The 21507-nt window shown below is 31.1% G+C and overlaps 1 long non-coding RNA gene across 1 annotated transcript; it reads right to left on the bottom strand.

Annotated features, from left to right (window-relative positions):
- Positions 1–279: 279 nt before the first annotated feature.
- Positions 280–2118, bottom strand: LOC126727137 (uncharacterized). The gene is made up of 2 exons (XR_007656158.1): positions 2013–2118; positions 280–369 (listed from the first exon to the last, which is right to left on the bottom strand). It is a non-coding gene; the product is annotated as an uncharacterized LOC126727137 (long non-coding RNA).
- Between the last annotated feature and the right edge of the window lie 19389 nt (positions 2119–21507).

The following is a 21507-nucleotide window of genomic DNA, read 5'->3' as shown; positions in this document are numbered from 1 at the left end:
TGTTCTGCAGAAAACAAAATATGTAGCAGCAGAAATACAGCCCATGGACATACATCACAGAAATAACAACAGATACATCGTTTTTCTTTGGGTCCGAATAGATGCATCGATTTTCTTTGAGTGTGGCGTTTCAAGTTTGTTTTTTATGCATGTTTGTTTTTTAAGGGTGTTTTTTTTCCTACATGGCAGAACAGCCAAATCTAAATCAATCCAACCAAGAAATTAAAACCTAAATCATATTCAATCAAAAAATAAATAAATAAATAAAAAAGCAATAACTTTACCGATTATGGGGTAATGGGTATGCGGCCTCTCTCTTTGTGCCTTCCAAACTATATCTCTGTGTGCATGTGGTTCTGATAAAAAAACCTAAAATAAGATTGAAAAAGAAAAAAGAAATATCAGCATAATATTCAATTCTATACTTATTTGATCCCAATGAAAATTTCATGGAGAACTCAAAAACCCGAAACAAAAACGAATGAAAGCCAAAATCAAATCTATACCTATACAACAACAAAAAACTCAATAAAAAGTAACATTGCATCCCCAAATCTGGAAAAAATTAAAAATAAAAATACCGGTGCTGGTTCCAACAATCTGATGGTGGCAGATTTTCTTTCTCTATGTGCTTGCGGTTCTATATCTGTGTGGTAAGTTTTTTTTTTTTTTTGTTTTTTGTTTTTATTTATTTTTTATCTCTATATCACAAGTTTTTTTTTTTTTTTTTTTTTTTTTTGGGGAGTATTGCAAGCCTTTGCCGTGTATTTCAAGCGGTTTGTTTTCTTTTTATTGAAAAAAATATAAAAACCCACTCCCTAATTTAACTTGAATACCCCAAACTAAAGCATTCTTACCCAGATTCCTTCATCAAAATCAAATTTCATCAAAACACCCTGACCTGAAAAATTTTTTTTTTTTTCAACTACATTCTATTTTTCTATTTTCAGATCCCAATATATATATTAAAAACAATAAAAATAATATAAGAACCCACCATCTCTGGAAGAACTTATAAAGGCCAACAGAACCTTAAAACTCAACTGATATTACTAACTCTTATGAGAAAGCTATAATATGCCTAAGTTCCTTTATGCCTAACAACATAAAAAACATCCTAGTTAATTTTTCTTTTTAACCTTAAATGAAAGATCATGTATAAGAAAGTTCTAAACCTTTTCGTCTTTATTATGTGCGCAAATATGAACTCTCCCAGATTCAAACTGAATTAATTACCAAAATATTCTTAATGATTCTAAAGGAACAACTGAACATCCCAAAAGTCCATAAACACATTAAAAAACAAAAATTGAACTTATGCCCATATTTTTTCCAACCAATTTCTCGGCAACCAAACAATAACAACATTGAACTCATACCCATCAGAGACAAACCACACCCACATCAGAAAAACAACTGAACATCCCAAAAAGTCCATGAACACATAAAAATTAAAAACTGAACTTATGCCCATCTTTTTTTCCCAACAATTTCTAAGCAACCAAACAGCATAAACAGCATTGAACTCATACCCATCAGAGACAAACCACACCCACATTAGAAAAACAGCTGAACATCCCAAAAAGTCCATAAACCCCAAAAAAAAAAATATATTTGAACTGATTCCCATCTGTATTTTCACCAATTTCTAAGCAACCAAATAGCAGTAACAACATTGAACTCATACTCATCAAAAACATATAACTAAAAATCTTCAGAAAAATCAAATTGAACAATTTCAAAGACTACAATTTGCCTACACAAATCAATGTGTTTCTAAAACATACCTACAAATTAAAACATCCCAAAAACTACAATTCTATAATTAGCTCAGTTTCCACACAAATTGAATAGCCGTGAAAAAAAAATATAAAACATACCTACAAATTGAATAGCCGTGAAAAAAAAAAGCATCGTGAAAGTTTTATATATATAGAGTTATAGAGTCCTAATCTATATAGAATTCGGATTCAGAAAAAAAATATATATATTATAGGTTTATAAGACAATACCTTTGGGCCGGTCTCGACGGGCTGGGTCGGTTGCATTGAGCGATGGGCTGGAGAAGAGTGGAAATTGAGCGAATTGGATTTGGGTCTGTTGGGTCGGATCGGTATCGGGCTGTTGGGTGTTGCCGTGGAAAAGGAGAGGCAGAGGATCGGTCTGTTGGGTCGGATCGGTGGGTCTTGCCGTGGAAAAAAAATGACAGATAATCGGAGAAGGCATGTCCGGTATCGTGAAAGGATCGTTAGGTCTTGCCGTGGGTCTTGCCGTGGAAAAGAAATGGCAGAGAATCGGAGAAGCCAGGGTCCGGTATGGTGAAAGGGAAAGCTATTTGTGTGTGGAGGGGCAGAGAATCAGAGAACCCAGGTCCGGTCAGGTGAAAGGGAAAGCTATTCGTGTGTGGAGGGGCAGAGAATCGGAGAAGCCAGGGTCCGGTATGGTGAAAGGGAAAGCTATTCGTGTGTGGAGGGGCAGAGAATCGGAGAAGCCAGGTCCGGTCAGGTGAAAGGGAAAGGTATTCGTGATCGGAGAAGCCAGGTCCGGTCAGGTGAAAGGGAAAGCTATTCATGTGTGGAGGGGCAGAGGATCGGAGAAGCCAGGTCCGGTCAGGTGAAAGGGAAAGCTATTCGTGTGTGAAGGTCCAGTATCGGGAAAGCTATTCGTGTAATTGGTGATTGTTGTTTTGTTTTATTATTTGGTAATTGTTTTTTTTTTTTTTTTTTTAATGATGTGCTGACGTGGAAAATTGTGGAAGCTTCAAAAGCTTCGGTTTTATATATATATATATAGATTACTACTATTTTTTATTTCCAAATCTCATATCTCACTTTTTAGTTTCTGTTCTCAAAGTTTTACGTGTAGAGGATGAAGAATAAAATTTCAGACTTAAGCTTCCTCTGCCCACTTGTGAATTTTTGTTATCTTCTACTTCCTCTTCTTGTTTTTCTCCTCTTATCGTATAGCCATGCATCTTTTAATTTATTGTTGGATCTTCCCATCTTTTTTATCAGTTTTTAGAGTTAGAGCGATCAAATTTTTATTTTAGGGGTTCAAAAGAATTTTTTTTTAAAATATTATATTTAATTTTTTTTTTTCATTTTCTTTAGGTTAGGGGGTTCATTTGAACCCCCTGTCCTCAACGTGGCGTTGCCACTGGAGTTGAGTTCAAGTTATATATGATGTAAATCTAAGTAATATTATACTACTCAATAACTTGTTATTAAATTTATATTTTGAAAATTCTTCAATTGAATTACATTTTCTATATGTTCTTAACAAGCATACCAATTTTCAGGTCAATTGGATGTTACTTACCATTCAATCTATAAACTCATCTTTTATACATTATTTTAAATTATAAAAACTTGAATATTAATAATTGATTGATGACATAGCTATTGATCTATGATAATCTTGAAATTTTGCAAGTATGAAAAATATAAGAAGATAATGTACGTAATCTAATAGTGAATTTGTCAAAATTCACATTTAATTAAAAAAAATTAGTGGTGTAATATTGATTAGAGTTAAACCAAATGTAAGTTGAACCTAACCTTATATATATACTAACTTCCTAAAGTACCTACTATCTTCTAAAACTCTAGAAACCCAAGCCCTGCCCTTCCTTCATCACATAATGCCTAAAAGGGGCAAAAACTCATCATAACAACACCAAAAGTTACTCATAATAAATCTAAGCCTAGGGGTTTCTACTTTCTAGCCTCCTCTACCAGAAACCTTATTTTCCTACCTTTGGTCAGTGTGTTGTAATGGGATTCCGACCATCTCACCAGAAAGATTGGGATTTTTGCTACTTGCTTCTTGATTGGATTGAACCCTTCTCATTATTTAATTCAGCCCATTATTTTAATATTTTATGCCAATTTAACTTAATTCTAACTCTTTAGTAGGAATTTGAGAGATTTCAACCTTTAGGCTTTTATGCTTAAATTGTGGGGGGGGGGGGGGGTATTTAATTTCCGGTTATAAATTATGTAAATTGATCACAAAACATATAATTATGAACTCTAATTGAAGGTTTAAATGCAATTTGATGAGAGTATACATCTAATAATTTATGAAGATGATTACAATTGAACGGGTAGAGTTTTCGCTCAAATTTGAAATTTTTTGTTTTGTAAAATTGAGTGCTTGATAATGAAATTAAGGAAAATAATTAAAATTTTAAATTACCAATTAAGTGATATTATGGACAGGTCAATTTGTTTTACAAAATTGAATCTTTGGGTATTATGATATGCTGTGGGTTTTAGTTAACTCGACTGGTAAAGTCTCTAATGGTTGTATAAGAGATTTGAGGTTCAATTTCCGCTTACACCAAAAACTGATTAATGTATTAGTCTGATGATAAAGAGATATTATCAGGAGTGAATGTCATAGGTTAAAACTCTCTCTCTCAAAAAAAAAAAAAAAGGGTATTATGATATGCTAGCTTGCAAGCCTATGTATATGCATGTGTATATTTTAAAATATGCAATTAGATACATTTTATAATTCTCATATAAGCTAAATATAGTCATTATTATGTTTTTTAAAACTCTTAAAAAGCCTTATAAGAATCTTTAGTAAAAATGAAAATTATTCATGCTTGTTATCTTATTTTAGAAAAATATATTATTTTACTTCCTAACTTAATTTTGTTATTACAATGCAATAAATTTATTTCATGTATACATTTTTATAAGTAAGATATGAACAATTAACTTCTAGAACATAAGATATTTTTTCATTGAAATTCATATTTGAACTAATAATAAGTGTTTGAAAAAAAATATAGGTTTTAAATATATTAGAATTAATTTCAAACGAGATCTAAATAGAATGAGCTAGAATTAGTTTTAGATTAAATAAATTTTTAGGTGGACTAAAATATTTTTAAATAGGCTGGAAGTATTATACACTGAAAATTTTACAAATGAGATGGAATGAGCACAAATTGAAACCCATTTAAATTATAGGGACACGTGGCATTAAATTACTCGTTTACTCTAATGTCAACACCTAAAATTTGATACCACGTAGCTCTATCTCTAGCTATATGCTAGTGGTTAATTAGAATTACTATTTCATTCTATTTCTTTTTCTTTTTTTTTCTTTTTTTCTTTTTTTTTTGTTGTTGAAAATTCATGTTTTTTGTTTGTTTGTTTCTATTTTGTTGTTGTTGTTTTAGAAAAACCATAGTTTGGCCTTTGTTGTAGTATTATTATTATTTTTTTATTATGTCTATTTTATGACTTTGGTCTCTGTATTATGTTTTAGAGTTAGTTTTATAAACTATAGTTTTGATCATTATACTTTTATTTTTGTTGGGGGCAATGGGGAAAAAATAAGAGTTTAATTCTATATGTTTTTGTTTATATTTAAGTTTTATATTGAGGCATGAATGTGTACACGTTCACACATGCATATATAACTATTACATTGTATTGCTAAAAATGTTTTATTATTTTGCATTATGTGTTTTCATTTGTAATTGAAAATTTTAATTTCGAAACAATCACAAAGAAGATGGTATAGTGATTGACAAATTTTTGTTGTGAGTTAGTAGCAGAGAAAAATATTTCTTTGGATGGTCCATGGTTAACCATAATCTTAAAAATGATAAATATAATTATCTATTAAATTATCAATTTCAATTAAAACATATAAATTCGATTGTCTATTCTCTTCTAATACTTAACTGTTAGTTTTTCTATTTATTATTTTATAATATTTATGTTTATGTTTATGCTTTTATTGAAATTTATTTTTATATCTTTCACAATTATAGTATTTTGTACCTTTATATATAAATGGTTATAAACATAAATGTAATGGTATCTTTGCTCACACACAAACAACAAATGTGAACTTTGTTTATAGATGTGGATTAGTTGAATTGAAACTAATCTAGCATTATGACAAGTTAGCTTTGAGTTGACCACAAAATCTATGATGTAAAATGCCAATGCTTATCCAACAACTTCAATGCTTCTTTTAAATTTACCTTATACATAGATGTAAGAATCGAAAGAAGATTTTGAGTTCATTGAAGAGGCCTAAGTGAGCTGATTCTTGCCTTATTCACTGAACAAACCTAAGTGGACTAATTCCTATATGTGTTCCTTAGACCTATTAGGGCTCGTTTTTGCCAACTTTAGTGCACTACTCTCAAATATAAGGATGGAGAAGAAGTTGAGCAATACGTCGTTTAGTAGAGTAATTATATTTTTCCAGATATGCAATTCCCTTATACAAAAATGAATTTACAATCATTAGGGACCAATATTTGCACTTAAAAAAATGATAATAAATATAAACACTTTTTAAAAAATTAATAGGAAGACATTCCAAAACAGTGTAAGAAACTAAGAATCTTCCCCATGTTTTGAAAAGAGAATGAGTAAAAATCTACTTAATGCCTCAAATAGATGTGTATATTGATTAAATGAAAAATTGTAGGGTATGAGGGAATCAAATTATCATTTTTATAGAGAACATAAGTCCAAGAGTTAAAATTAAGGAAAAATATAATGTTTATATATATATATATATATATATATATTATGTTGTTCTAGGTCAGGTTGCAATTGTGTAGGAACACCCATCAGCAAGACAATTTAAACAATTTAGGGTAGATTGCTAATGTGTCTTAATAACTTTTTATGAGGGTTTTCAAGTTTGTTTGTTTAGTTTTTGTGTGTTTAATTTTTTTGAATTTTTGTTAAGTACGTACTTGAGATTAACTAGGATTTAAGTGTTGATGTTACTTGTTTTAAGTTAGATCCAGGCTTATGAACAACCATGTTAAAGGGAATTTAGTCATCTTCAGTATGAGCTTGAATTCATATTTAGTATGAGCTTGAATGCAAAAGGAGGAAGGACAAAATACAATATTGAAAATATGTGAGTATGTGCATGTGTTATGTTTATGTTTATGTTTATATTTTGATATGCGCAAATGTATATATACCTATTACAATGTATTGCTAGGATATGTACCAAAATTTGCATCTTTGTCAATACTTTCAATTGAAAAATATCTTCAATTTAGCATTTTCATTTGCTTGCAAATATTTTTCTTTTAACCCTAATAAATATAATGTGCACTTAATTTTTTAAGATATATATATATATATAATTTCAAATTCTATAAGGAGACCAAATGAAATTTTAACTCGAATAATAAAGTGAAAAATGGTGTGGTCTCAAATGATTGTATGACAAAATATATAAAACAAAAGTTTTGATTTTATATTTATTATAGATTAGACTTTAGATACTCACATTAATTTGAATTTTCTAGATGGAAGCCCAAACAAAACTAAATTACATGTTCAAATTTTGTTCATTTTCCACTTTCAAGTTTTAACCAACCATGATTGATAACCCAAAATTTGTCTTCTTCTTTTGTCTCTCTACTTTGAGTTTCCCTTACATTCTTTTTTAAGTAATGAATAAGTTTTCTAATTTTTTTTTCCTAATCTTCTGAGATAGAAATTCTACTGTAGCCTAATTTAATTGTATGTGTGTGAAACTTTCACTTGGAGACTTGAACCCAACAAAAACTTTATACTTGTCGAGTGACCATCAAGCCAAAGGTGTGAAATGGTTTATTAAGATCTAGCTGTTAACTTGCATGATGGGCAAGAAAGATTTATATAAAGGTGATACCACAACTTGAAGGTTTTTTAGTGAAATAAATCAATTCTTATGACACAGGTCAAATTTGGGGTTTTTGATGATACCCCAACTCAAAGGTTCCTATATGACATTAAGGTACTTATTTCTTTTGAAATAGTTACAATGGCAACTCAAATAATTTCCCCCCTAAACCCTCAAGTACTTTGTGCATGGAAAAGTACCAATTAAACTACAAGGCTCTTACCAATTAAGATACCTAGTTGTGGGTTTGAATGTTTAATTTGTTAAGGTGACTAAAGAGTTATAATTAATTAAATTTTTGGTATGTAATTGACACGATACTTTTCCTTAAATTAGAGTTTTGTATCTCTAAGCTTGATTTTAATAAAATGAGCACCACCTATAAGGAGTTGAAGGCTCTAATTGGCTGGAGGCATGTTCAATTATGGCTAACAAAATTTACTAAAATTAGTGAGGGGTTATTGTGATAATTCAATAACAAAATAATATTTGTGATTTATTTCTTTATTTATTGAAAAGTCAAAATTTGATCATGAGTTTTTTTCATGAAGGATTTTTATTGGAAGAATATAATCTTGAAAACTCACCCTGACCAATTATTTCAAATGTTTTAGAGTTATTAATCATTTTTATAGCCTAGATTCTTGTGGTTCAACTGGTTGGCACCTCCTTGTGTCTTTAAAGAAAACATCTTAAATTCAATTCTTCCACCTTCAAGTATCGACTTACCCAAAAAAAATTAAATAAATTCTCTTCCAGCTATTAGAGAGAGATACCACTAGTTTATATAATATCTAATAGTTTGATAAGTTTCTTCTCATTCTTTGCAAAAATGTAGTACTATCTTTTTGATACCTATATTACCTAGTATTTGCAAAAATGTAGTACTATCTTTTTGATACCTATATTACCTAGTAGTAAAAGAGGGTACTTTTTTAGAATTTAAAGTTTCTTATCTTACATGGTAGTGCATACTAGTAACATCTCGGAAAGTGTGGTAGGGCTATTGTATTTTGAGATGGCATGCCTAAAAGATTTGTTTCATTATTATTATTATTATTATTATTATTATTATGAGAATACTAAGTATTTTTAACACACACGGGAAGAGGGGAAAATGTCTTAAAGAAACTTACAGTGGTGTATATCCAAAAGGGCCAAACTCTTAGATATACAGCACAGATTTTAAACATTTTTAACTCACACTCATTTTCCAATATGAAATTAACCCACTGTTTTTTCTTTTGAGAATACTAAGTTAACACTCAGTTTCATTATTGCATCAGTTGCTAAAATATCTCGCAAATGGTATGTATCATCTTAACTTAGTCTTTTAAATATATGGAATTAATACCTTCTCAATATATATATATATATATATATATACGGAATTAATAGTAACAAATAGTATCTCGATGCACCAAAGAGTTAATATTCTTAGTTTTTTTCCTTTATTTTGAGGTGATGTGCAACTTTAGTAAAAGTATTATTACTTAATGCACAATTTTGTAAATTATGACTTCAATTTTATTTACTAATATAATTTTATAGGAAGAACAAGAAGTGGAGCATCAGTTTCTTTTTAAGAGGGGAATCAGACAGCCAAATAAGAATATTGTTGACTGAGTTTCGGAGTGGAGAATTAAATTCTTTTTAAGTGGGGGAATCGGCAACCCCTTTATGGAAAATAGAATAATCGGGGATTTTAATTTATCGCTTTACATGCATGGAGTCATGGAAATTAGAATTAAGAATTAAGCATTATATGACATGATTGTTTTCACGCTACATTCTAAAAATATTGATCTAATTATAATTAGAATTCCTCCTAATCATTTAATGCAAACCATTCGAGAGCGACCTAATATTTTTTTGATATAGAACTCAATACACACCCACACGACACTCCTCTTATATCGATACAATACCAATCTAGACAATACGACATATCACATTCATTGTGTAAGCTTTATGCATATGTTCCCTGTTGGTAAAGTTTTTAAGATGGAACATTTTCAAAATAAAGATTTTTTTTTTTTTTTTTTTTTCACTTTTTCAAACAACCTCATTTTCAAGAACATGAAAAATAAGTTGTACCAAATAGGCAAATAAAAACTTTCATATTTTTACTTGATAAAGTACGCAAAAATGGTTGTCTTATACTCTTATGTCAGAAATTATTGGCTAAAAAACGAAAGAATAGCCATCCATTACCTTCTCTCTCTCTCTCTCTCTCTCTCTCTCTCTCTCTCTCTCTCTCTCTCTCTCTCTCTCTCTCTCTCTCTCTCTCTCTCTCTCTCTCTCTCTCTCTCTCTCTTATAGATGGACCCACTAAGGGGCTAGGGAGGGCCATGCTCCCCCCCCCGCCCCCCAGAATTTTTTTGAAAATAGTTGGCCCCCTTAAATTTTTGGATTTGTCCAAATGGCGCAAAAGAAACTAATTACCTAAGCCTTTCTTTGAGCCCGAGGCCCCTCCATAGTCCAAATACAGCACAACAAAAAATCCCCAAATCACCAATATCATAATTCAATAATCCACAACCAAAAAAATCTCATAGAAAAAAATTTCCTTACAAGGGTTACAACAGTTTATATGACTTGTTTTTTAATTGATTTATAAATTATGGGAAAGTAAATTACAATATTTAAATTTTTTTTCAAAAGAAAAAATGCAAAATTCTTTTAGAAGCCAATATTGATGATGTAGCATTGCCAACTCTTAATATTAGTATCCCAATTTTTTAAATCCTCAAACAAAGTTTTGAAAAACTTCGATAGTGTGATTTTTAGTTGCATCCAAAAGTATGAGATTATCATATTGGTGAGTTGGTCAACGTATTAATTCCAATTACCCAAATTTGGAGATCCGAAGTACTCGTCTTCTTTTTTTCTTCTTCTTTGAAAAAGGTTAGAATATCGTGTTGTAACTTTCAACTTTTTTGGTTCATATTATTTCCTTCTTGACTTAAATATTTAGGTAATAAAGTGCAATCATAAAATCCTAGAAGAAATAACCCAAGGAAATCTTTATACAATCATAGAACAATTGTATAAAAATTGCCTTAATTTTTTCTCTATTTTGAGGTAATGTACAACCTTTAAAGTGTCAAATTTCAAACCACAGGTAAACAACTTAAATTTCAGGCAAACCACAGGTAGGTAAGTTGTAATCTGCCCTATTATTATTTAACGCATAATTGTGCAAATTATGACTTTCATTTTAAATTACCAAATTAGGTTTATAGAAGAACAACAATATACACTAAAGTCTCGAAGTCGAGCATTAGTTTTTATTTTTTATTTTTAAGAGGGGAATCAAGCATTTTGTGGCCAAATAAGAATATTGTTGACTGGCTAAGAGTCTTATAACTTAATTAACACTTTTCCATGCATAAAGTACTTAGCAGTAAGGGTTCGAGCAATAAGGTTAACAGGATATTGTAACTAAAACAAATAGTTTGGAAACTTGTTCTATCCACTACAAAAATACTACTCCCATTTTCCACCTTCATTTGTCATAGACCAAAGTGAACGCGTGCCACCAACACTTATGCTGGCAGCTTTACGTTTATTTTCTAGGGTGATTGATAAGAAACATAAGTTATACAAAATCTAAAACAAAAGTAAACTTAAATATATCAATATCACAAAAAAAAAAAAAAAAAAAAAAAAACCCCGATACATGAAGTTTTACAATTGTCATCTATAAGGTTTCATATTTTGAAATCATTGCATATTATATTCATTATCAATCCTACGAGATCATCTCTTTCAATGTACATAGCAAAGCAATCATTCATTCATTGATCTCCCATTTGATTGATTTTTTTCAAATTTTTAAGATCTACATGGGATTTTTCTAATTAAGGTTTAAGATTAACAAATTTCTACTTTTGTTGTTGGGCTTTTTTTTTTCTTTAGATTTTAGATCAAATTGGTTTGTTGTTGGGCATTTTTTTTGTGTTTAAAAAGTGTAATATATTGTTAAGATAATCATATTCAAGATTATTTCAGTTGTGCTTAAAAAAAATTAGGGTCAAGTGTTCAAAATTTTATTTTAAGGGATTGATACAAAAAATAAAATAAAAAAGATCATATATTTTTATTTTGATTCACATTCCGAGTTTCTTTTGTAAATTGTGTACAAACAACAGTCACTTTTCAAAGAAGGCAGCGGGAACAAGGGAATGAATGAGAGAAAGGAATTGGGGGGAAGTTGAGTTCAGCACTTGAATGTATTTAGCTCCTTGTCTTCCAATTCACCTCCATTAATATTTTCTTCTCCAACTAAGTGCTTTGTTTTCTTGCAGAAAAAGAAAAATAAAAAGATAGGGAAGCTAAAGCAAACAATTTTGATCTTTGTTGTCTTCTTATCAAGTACAGTTTAGTGAGGATTGGGTACGAGAATTAGGATCGAGTGCTATTTGAGTATAAAGATTGTGATGTGGCAAATTATTTTGGTGGGAAGTCTTTGTGGAATTGGTGGGTAATGTCTGGCATGCCACAAAGGCGTGTGCATACCTTGCGTGGACTACATTGTGTGTACCAAACATTATATATCTAAGTAACGTTACACCATTCAGTAACCTATTATTAAATTCACACTTTGAATATTTTACTGTTGGATTATATGTTCTATGTGTTCTTAACAAGCATACTAATTTTCATGCCAATCAGATGTTATTTACATTTGATCCATAAAATTCATCTTTTATGTATTATTTTAAACTACAAAAACTTGAATTTTAACAATTGATTGTAAGAAAATATAGGTTTTAAATAGATCAGAATTCATTTCAAATGAGACCTATATAGAATGAGCAAAAATTAGTTTTAGATTAGACAATTTTTTAGATGGACTTAAATAGTATGGAAGTATTTACACTCAAAATTTTACAAATGAGATGGAATGAACACAAATCGAAACCCATTTTAATTATAGGGACACATGACATTAAATTACTCATTTACTATATTGTTAGCATCTCAAATTTGATACCACATTACTCTAGCTCTAGCTATATGCTAGTGGCTTATTAATATTACTATTTCATTTTATTTAGTTTTTGTTTTCTGTTTTTTTTTTGTTGGAATTTTTTTTATTTTTTTTTATTTTGGAATTTCATAGTTTGGCATTTGTTGTAGTAGTATTTAGTCTTTTTTTTTATTATTTTTATTTTACGACTTTGGTCTCTATATTATGTTTTAGAGTTTGTTTTATAAACTATGGTTTTGATCATTATAATTTTATTCCTGTTGGAGGGAATGGGAAAAAAAGAGAGTTTAATTATATATGTTTATGTTTATATTTAAGTTTATTTTGTGGTATGAGTGTGTACATGTTCACACATGTATGTATGTATGTATGTATGTATGTGTATATATATATATACCTATTACATTGTATTGCTAAGACATGGTGATCGACCTGTGCCTTTTTTAAAATGTCAAATATATTTAGAAAAACTTACATTGTTTTATTATTTAGCATTATGTGTTTTAATTTGTAATTGAAAATTTTTCAAAACAATCACATAGAAAATGGTATTGTGATTGACATATTTTTTTGTTGTGAATTAGTAGTGGAGAAATAAACTTCTTTGGATGGTCCATGGTAAACCATAATCTTAGAAATGATAAATACATTTATCTATTAAATTATCAAATTTTTTTTGACAAACTTGAACCTATTTTGAATATTAAATCGAAATTGATTTCAATTCTTCAAATATTACAAAAGAAAGATTTCTGGTGGAAGATGGTACTAGATTCGCCTGAATTACAAAAGGGTGTAGAAAGCCTGCACAAATCTTAAAAATTATGATTGATGGTTGGTACAATACAACCAAAGGCAGATCCTTATATAGAGTACAAAAGCAAATAGCAATATTACAATAATTCTATAAATTGTAAATGTGTACTAATATTCTCAAATAGTAAAAAGTCCTCAATAATTTCCTAATGGAGCCAAAAGAGTGAAAATTCCATGAAAAATTAGCTAGCTGTCTAATAGGGAAGATTCTAAGTTTCTAAGAGTCCAAGTAATTGTAAATCCATTCTTCTATAAGGGAAGTGCATATTTGCCACAACACGCATAATTTTTGTCTTATTTGTAATATTGTTGACCTCTTTCTCCATCCACATATCAGAGAGGAGCGTAGTGAATGTAGATAACATCCACACGCTGAGGCTTGTGCTATAGTGAAGGTGGCTAGAATTAGCACGCTTAGGCCTATTCAATGAACTCAAAATCATTTTTCAATTCTTACATCTAGGCATAAGGTAAATTTAACGTAAAATTTTGGGTAGTGTTGAGGACTCTTCTCTCATGCCACATGACATTACTTTATTGACAACTCGTGCCACATCAATATATTATTGAATTTTGGGTAAATCTCCTTTAAAGCCCAAAATAAGCTTATATCTTATCCAACCACATGGACTGGGCTCATATGGCCCACAAAATCCTCACTTCAAGAGGCGGATTCATGGTCCACATTTCCTCTTCATCAATTGGGATCCTAATCCACAACATCATCAACATCAATATATGGATCGGACTCAAGCAATGGATCAAAGCTCGCGGCTCATATTAGCTCTCTCATATTCATGGCAAGCAGCTTCTCCAACAAAAGTCCATATTTACACAAAATGACAACAAAACCCAAGGTACATCATCTCATCTTCGGCTCATGATCCAAGCTCATGAGTCTCTTTGGGGAAACTTTGGGAGTCATGGTTTGGAGGTCCAAGAGGTATGTTCAGTAAAGCTCCAGCAGTTTAAAGTTGATAAAAGAAACATGTTGCTTGGCGTGTCTTCTCCAACTCCCTGAACTTTGACGAGTCAGTATGTAGCAGGTAACATATGGTAAGCCTCTCTTATTACATAGCACTTAAAATGATAAAACTCTCCATTGCACTTTTCCTAAAACTTAATATTCATCATATGACAAATACTCAAAAACTACAGCCATATAAATGCTGAGAAACTAACTATTCATTCAACCTCCAACTATTCCTATACGAATTTGGAAACCTAATTATATTATTCTAGATAAACTATATTACTATTTTCAGCTAAAATCCAACTCAAACACATGGCTAAATCTGGTTGGCTATCTTTAATCTTCAAATATAAAATATTCATGATATCCTTAATACCCAACTACCATTTGCCATAATCAGACCAACTATTCCCTTGCCAGTGCCAAAGCAGAGCATTAAATACTCTTCTTGCTCACCAAGATTAAGTCATAACACAATGAGACCTTGACTAGATCTCTAAAGCTTCATTAACTATCAATCAATCATTCTATTACTTACTAAAAATGTATTGTAATAGAATTTTGGACCAAAAATATAAATACCCAAAAGAGGAAACATTTTCAACAGAACACCAGTAGTGTGTTCAGCACTTGACACCTAGCTGAAAGTGACATCACCAGCCATTTAATGTCAAAATCCCAGCAGCCAGCTGCTATACCCAAAATAGCAAGATGTCCTTAAAAGAGATCATACCATTTTTAGTCAAATCGATGAAATAAATACTGAATATTCTCTCTAGCAGCCTAACATCATCTAGCTGACCTCATCTACTTTAGCCCCAAGCAACAGCAGTCTTATGAAAGCTATGACAGCTTTTTCAGAACAGCTATGACAGCTGATCTAGTAGCCTTGAAATTACAAACTTTCCCTATTTGGCTAAAAGCCAAAACAAACCAAAGAAACTATATTTTTTCTTACTGAAATCCTTTCCATTTTTGCTGGTCTTTCCTCCAAGTGATATTACCCAAAATAGAAAAAACCCCTTAATGCTAAACATACCATTTTTAGCCAAATCCTAGTAAGCCTGTTCAACCACTGCTCGCCACCGATAGGACCGCCCTTTATTGCATTGAGCCGACCACCATAGAGCACCACTGCAGGTGTCTGGCATGGTGGTCGACAATGTTTTTTGAATACTGACACTAATAGGTGTGACGAGCAGTGGTGTATTTTGCCCACTGATGAGAACCGCACCGCACCGCTTATATAATATATGTGTGTTTTTCAATGGGATAGAGAGCTCAAAGAATGAGAGGATGAGAGGAGATAGAGAGAGAGAAAGGCAGTTGAGTTTGAAGGAAGAAGTAGAAAACAATAAAATAAATAGGGTTTAGTTATATATCACAAAATGACGTCATTTTAAGTGTTTTTTTTTTTTTTTTAAACAAAAACTAATATTAAAACAACACATTTTGGACTTAACATTAATTTTAATGACATGTTCAAAACGGCTTCGTTTTATCCTTTCCCATTTATATATCAAACTAATTACACACACACACACACACACACTGTGTGTGTGTGTGTGTGTGGTCACAATCTTCTCTCTCTCCTCAGCCTCTGCCGCACACTACCGCTTGAAGCCATTGTCCTCAATTGCTCAATGCCACCATTCTCCACATGTTCACCTCTCCTCTCTCCTTTTTTTTTCAAAGCAATTCTTTGGAAGTTTTTGAAGACGTTTTTGATGCTCAATAGTCAATATGGCTACAAGCTACTATGCCTTTCCAGTTCTCCTCCTAGTATGTGAATTTATTTGATGATTAATGCCAAGGCTTTTATGCTTTCCTTTGATTGTGAATTTGTTTAAGGTATTTTTGTGGGTATTAGAGAAATATAATGAATATGTTTGTTTCTTTGTTTATTTATTTTTATTTTTATGAATATTTGAGTTGTTGAATGTTTCAATCATGTGGGTTGTTTAATCTGTGGTATGGTTTTTTTTTTTTCAATATTTGGGTTTTTTTAAAAATCAAATTAACCGCATCAAACCGGAATGGTGCACCACACGTTGTGTAGATTGATTCCCACCCCTTCACAAGGGAGGTGCAGTTAGGGATGAGGGAAAACCACTCCTATAGATGTGGTGCAAAAAAGCTCCCTAAAGCCCTTCTCCTAGAAGGCACAAATACTTCTTACAAAAGCCCTTCTCATGGAAGATACAAACCTATCTTACAAAAGCCTTCCCATGGAAGGAAATACTATTCATAACTTCACAATATCTAAAAGAGCATTATCAAGGGGAAATTCATTTAAGTGCATGATAAAGGGGACAAACTTAACCAGCCTCTACACATAGCTGGACATACTTTCTCTCCCTCTAGTTGCATCCATTTTTTCCTCTTCAATCTTAAAATTATCAAAGCAAACTACCTCTCTATTGCTAGAGTCGTCTTGCTGGAATACTATTAACTCACTGATACTATACATGTTTACTTCACCTTTAAATACATATTACTTTATTTCAACTACTATTACAACTATTAATCAAAACTATCAAACACATATTATCTATTCAACCATTATCATGATTCTTAGACTTTAGACTTTACTAATTTTGTAGGCCTAAAAATACATAGGAAGCCATTGGACAATGCGGCTCAATGTTGAGTTCTGGATGCAACTCCCCATACAAACTCGGGTCTAGCAAGGTCACCCCTCCACATGGCTACGCATCGAAAAACAACCCCCCAACAGGTAGTTGGAAAAGCAGTGACATTTTACATCACAAATTTAGTTGGTCAACTCAAAGCTAACTTGTTATAATGCTAGATTAGTTTCAATTCAACTTATTCACATCTATGAACCAAGTTCACATTTTGTTTTGTGTGCGGGGATAGAAACCATTACAATAAAAACAATATATAAGGGTACGAAACAATATAATAATGAAAGATATAAAAATAAATTTCAATAAAAATATAAACATAAACATAAACATAAGAAAATAATAAAAATAAAAACTAACCGTTAAGTATTAGAAGTGAATAGATAATTGAATTTATATGTTTTATTAAAATTGATAAATTTTTGGGCTGGCTCTTCTCTTTAGGTTGATAGTAATAAAATTGGTTGTTCTATTGTTGTATGTGGTAAAAGCGGTTGTTACTTATATGGGGTAAAAAAAATGCAAAAAATTAGGAAATTATTGAGGGAACCATATTATTATTTTTACAATAACATAAGTCCAAGAGTTAAAATTAAGGAGAAATATAATTTTTTTTATATATATTTAATATGCTATTTTAAGTCGAATTACAATTGTGCAAGAATTCCAATTTGTATGAAAATTTAAATAATTTAGGGCAAATGGATAATGTGTTTCAATGCCTTTCTACAGGGGTTTCTAAGTTTTTTTGTTTAGTGTGTTTGTGTGTGTGTGTGTGTAATTTTTTTGGGTTTTTATTCATTACATAATTTAGGGCAAATCAGTAATGATATTACTCGTTTCAAGTTGGATCTAGGCTAGCTTGTGAAAAATTATGTTAAAGGGAATTTAGTGATCTTCAATATGAGCATGAATTCATCTCAATCACACAGTCAAATTCTTGGTCAAATCATGGTTAAACTCGGGTTGATTGCAGTCAAATTTAATCAATGTGAGGGAAATTTTTAGGACTATGAATTTTGATGTAAAATGATGAAATTTGGTGGTTTGGTGAATTTTTGAGTTTGTTTGATTGCGGGTCAATTTAGAAGTTTGGTCAATCAAGGATATTTTATCCACAGACCCAAAAAATTGGCTAATTTCACATTCAATTAGAACAAACTAAATTGATTTTAACATTCTCATGAATCAAAGGTAAATTTTTTTTTTTCAACTTAGTTTGGGATTTTACATACAAAAGGAGGATTGAAAATATACGATATCGACAATATGTGAGTGTGTCCTTACGTTTATGTTTATGTTTATGTTTACATCGCAATATGTTTTTGTACATGCTCAAATGCATATATATCTATTACAATGTATTGCTAGGATATGTACCCAAAATTTGCATCTTTGGAAGCACTTTCATTTGAAAAATATCTTTGGTTTAGCATTTTCATTTGCTTGCAAATTTTTTTATTTTTTTATGAAAGAAAATGGGTAGAGAGGGGCGACTTGAGTTGGGGTTTTCTACTTGGGCATGACCATAGTAACACTCTACTCGCTAGGCCTCGGGCCTACGAGAGTAGGGTATCTGAATAAGCCATAGTTGTACATCTAGCCCCATTGAGGATGACAAATATTTTTCATTTAATCCTATTAAATATAATGTAGACTTAATATTTAAGGAATATATATATCTCAAATGATTGTATGACAAAATATTAAGATATCAAACAAAAGTTTTGATTTTATATTTATTATAGATTAGATTTAGATACATCGACTTGAATTTTCTATATGGAAGCCCAAACAAAACTAAATTATATGTTCAAATTTTGTTCATTTTCGTTTTCCAATTTTAACCAACCATGATTGATAACCCAAAATTTGTTTTATTGTTTTGTCTCTTTACTTTGAGTTTCCCTTACTTTTTTTTTAAAGGAATGAATAACTTTTCTAATTTTTCTTGCCTAATCTTCTGAGATAGAAATCCTACTTTAGCCTAATTTAAGCGTCTGTGTGTGAAACTCTCAGTTGGAGACTTGAACCCAACAAGACCTTGTCCTTATTGGATAACCATTAAGGCAAAGGTGCGCGGTGGTTTATTAAGAACTAGCGTGATGGGCAAGAAAGATTTATATAAAGATGATATATATATATATATATATATATATATATGAGATGGGTTCAAGTTACACCTGGTGTAACTCCAAAGAGTTACACATTTTTTAAACCGTTGGATTTATTGGAGTTACACCTTTTTCAAACCATTGGATTTAAGTAAATCCAATGGTAAAAAAAGACTCTCATTAATATTAATATACTAATTGATCTCATTTATTATCCTTTATTTAATACATTCAATACTTATTTCTAAACCCAAAAAAATTTATACACTTGACTCTCTCTCTCTTTCCCTTTGCATTTCTCTCTCTATATCTCCTCCATGTAGGGGTGTCAATGTTCGACCCAACCCGCGAACACGACACGAACCCAACACGGTTTTTTTCGGGTTAGGGTTAGGCCTTAATGGGTTTGGGTCATAAACAGGTCGACCCGAAAGCGACACGATAAGAAACGTGTCATAAGCGGGTCAACCCGCGTAACCCGCAATAAACACGTTTGATACGCCAATTTATTTGTGTCAAACCCAAAATGACCCACTTAACACAACCCGTTTAACTCGTATAACAAATAAATAATTATTTTATTTTAGATTTTTCAAATACCTTTTATATCCAACATATATTTTAAATTTAAAAAGAAAAGTAAGTAATTACAAATGAAAAAGGTAATCTTATTTGTTTCATTAGTTATTATTACTCTTACATTATTATTATTTAGTTCTTGTCAAACTGTTGAGGCATGATCATATTTTGTAACTACTAATACTTTTTTTTTTTTTGGCATAGAACTTGTACAAATGAAATTGGATGAGCTTATGGAAGATGTTATGAACTTGGACATCAACAAAGAATCTATGGATAATAATCGTGGTCATAGTCAGAATTAGTCTACTATTTGCTCAAATTCTTTCAATATTGATACTTAGCATTTGGTGAGTTCCAAGGATATTATATTTTTGTTGAACTATGTTATTTTGAATTTGGGTTGAAGTGTTGCACTTCATTTGGAGTCTAAAGAACTCATTTCTAGATGAATGTTATATTTTTATTGAACTATATTATTTTGAATGTAGATCGAAGACATAAAGTGTATGCACTGGTTTTTGGGATGTAAAAAATAATAATTTATAGATGGATGTTATATTCAATATTATGCAGGTAGAAATGGGTTGTGTTACATTCGTGTCAACCCAACATGATTCGTTTATTAAACGTGTCAAATAGGTTGGGTTAGGTCAACCCGCTTTATTAACAGGTCGGGTTAGGGTTGAAGAATCCTGACACGATTATTAAATGGGTCGGGTTAGGGTTGAGCCATTTAGTCTAATACCCCTATCTCGACACAACACGAACCCGACATGCTAACCCGAATTGACACCCCTGCCTCCATGGTTCTTCCACCTCCACGGCCAGGTCACTGGCAGCAACCAAAAAAAAAGAAAAAAGCCAAGCCTCTGGAGTCTGGACTTTGCTGAATAACACAACTATTGTTTTTAGTTGTCCTTTATCTCCACATTTCTCTCTCTAGAACACTCTCTCTTTCTCCTCCATTGCTCTTCCACCTCCACGAATAGGTTGCTAGCAACCCAAAAAAAAAAACAAAAACAAAAACAAAAAAACACAGCTGTCGGACACGGACATTAAATATTTTGGAAGAAATTAGTTTAAAATTCTAGTTTGAGCAATTATGTTTCCATCATTTTGTATTTGTGATATTTGTGAAATTTTTATAGAGACTACACTCTTCGTTGTTGCAATTCAGTTGCAACTTTATAACCATCATAACAAATGCTATTGCGTACAAGACAATAGTACAATTCTAGCGAATTCATTACAACAATGCAATCCTAGAAAATATTTAAAATAAACTGAATTTTTTTTTCAACATGTGTATTTCATTGAAAGCCGTCCTTGGAGGCATTAACACGTTTTGGGCAGAATTGTTAACAGGCTTCCTCCAAAACGTTTTCATTATTAGTATACCCCAAATTACTAATTTTTATGAAAACAATCCATCTATTACATCTTCAAAACTTAAAAAAATAATATACAATCTTCAACTATATGCTCTGAAATCAACTTGATAAATCGTGGAGATAGAGAACAACTATAAGCAATAGTTGTGTTATTCAACAAAGTCCGAGGATTGTGGCTTTTTTTTTTTTTTTTTTTCCAGCGATTTGGCCATGGAGATGGAAGAGCCGTGGAGGAGATAGAGAGAGAAAAGTGCAAAGAGAAAGAGAGAGAGAGACGTGTATTGGAGAGAGAGAGTCAAACGAATAAATTTTTTTGGGT

The sequence above is a fragment of the Quercus robur genome, chromosome 5 (genome assembly GCF_932294415.1).
Source record: "Quercus robur chromosome 5, dhQueRobu3.1, whole genome shotgun sequence".
Taxonomy (NCBI): domain Eukaryota; kingdom Viridiplantae; phylum Streptophyta; class Magnoliopsida; order Fagales; family Fagaceae; genus Quercus; species Quercus robur.
This window is presented reverse-complemented; position numbering and strand designations above follow the sequence as displayed.